We start from the raw sequence: 2,087 nt of genomic DNA, 5'->3' as shown, positions 1-2,087 counted from the left end.
CCTACTTTGTAGAGACTTATATCCAACAGACTAGTTTCCTTTAGACTAATTTTCTATAGACCGATTTCCTACAGTCTGTTAACACCTAGTTGCTGTGTCTTGCTTTTTTCCGCTTAGCTTATGGAATCGAGTCCACAGAAACTTGATTTTCTTCTCTACAGACAACTCAACAACCTGAATGTATGCTGTCTTTATTAGTATGAAATAGATTTGTAACATTAGTGCAAAGAACACTCAGTGTACATGTCCCATTCTATAACATGATAGTGTCACAATAGGTGATCAGTATGTCACGTTGAAACAAAGTTTACTTTGCTCTGAAGTTAAAACTGAAGAAGACAGCAGATGTGTTGAAACAAGCACCCAGGTCATCAACCCTTCTCTTTTCTACGTGTGTTGGGTTCTTTCATGTGTGGAGGTTTGACAGTTAAGGCTTGCACCTGAAGCTCCCTCATGCACAGGGCTTCTAACTTTACGTCACCATCTGAAATGCCAATTGCAAAACCTTACATAATAATATATTATAAAGCCTTACAATACGTCCAAGCTGAGCCGACCTTAGGATTGAACTCAACCACAGAATTTGATTCATATGACAAGTCTATAAATTCAACTGGGTCCACTAACAGACCTTACTCTCCACCTTGAATAGTAGTAGACCTGACTGTCAAAATTCTATTCTTTCACTTCACTTGTATCTAATAAAAAAACTTATTTTCCCATTCAAAAGGCAAATTTCCATAAACTTGATAGATGTACAATAGAAGCAAGTTAATGTACCACAATGTACCACGCACTAAGTCCCAAACTGCAGTCCAGCTAAATAACTTTGCTTTGTTGCAGCACCCAATTGCATAAAATACACTGGCAAATTGGCTGTTAAATGGCTTCTACTGTAGTATTTTCCAGTATAAATTCTGGACTATCAATGTTACCTTCAAAATGATCTATTACTTCTGAAAACAAGTTTCTCTCCCAGGTACCAACCCAAGAACTCTCTGATTCATTCGCTTTCTTCCGCACACTCTGCATACTTGTGCCTTCCTGACTGTTCCTATCAAATATTTCCTTCATCTTCGAACATTCTTCTGAATGGATATCAATACCAACTTGTTTCATAACGTCAAGGACAATCTTTTCCTTTTGTGTTACTAACTCATTGTACCGTACACATGCATGAAAGAAGTTCGATGGATCGTTTTGTATCAAGTCGTACGCCTTTTGCATGCGTAACAGCCAAGTCGAGACAAAGAAGAAAGGTATACCCCTTGTCCCTGTGTATGTCGCAAGGCTTATATCATCTATGTAACCCTTTTTGAAATATGTTACCATATGCATCATGTTGTGAACGGCGAAGAAACGATCGATTCTCAACATTGTCGTGAGGAAATATTTCAAGTAACTACCAGAAAACAAGACACTCATCCAAGAGTCAAAGAAACCGGGTAGATCTCTGTAGAGAAAGATTGTCTTGGCGTGGGGAATGGCTCTTTGGAGCAGGTCGGCAACGAAGACTGCGAATCCTCGAAGTTTGTAGCAGATGACTCTTCTGGATGGGTCGTTCTGTAGGAGGTAGAAGTTGAGAAGGATGGTACTGCTCCTCAACACCATAAGGATATCCTCTTCTTCTTCTGATGTTAGATGGAAGTCTTTGGCCTGGGCATACTGGTGAACAAAGTGATACTAGTTTGGCACAATTTTGTAAAATGTCTTAGCTTCCAAGGCCTATCCAAGTGCAAGGGAAGTCTTTTGATGGAAAAACAGCACACAAATTCACTAAACTGCCTCACAAAAAGTCAAACAATACTACAGCATATTAATGATCATTTTGAGATGCTGTTTTCTCTGGATTGTCAGAATTAAAATGATCACTTGGTTTATAGTTTCATTGTAGGAAAATTGAAGTTGAAGCTATAAGTACAGTATATCATGTTTACGGGTGTCTGTTATTTGTTTATGAATGCTTTAATAAGCTTCTTTAGCATGCAAGCTTACAATTAGGGATTTTTGTGCTTATTACCTTCACAAAGAAGGTTATGTTTTCGGTCTTGCTGTAATGGTAGATTTGCTTTACATGTATGTAGAAT

This window comes from Branchiostoma floridae, chromosome 8 (assembly GCF_000003815.2).
Source record: "Branchiostoma floridae strain S238N-H82 chromosome 8, Bfl_VNyyK, whole genome shotgun sequence".
Lineage (NCBI taxonomy): Eukaryota > Metazoa > Chordata > Leptocardii > Amphioxiformes > Branchiostomatidae > Branchiostoma > Branchiostoma floridae.
The sequence above is the reverse complement of the archived record's forward strand: the minus strand, read 5'-3'. Positions refer to the sequence as shown.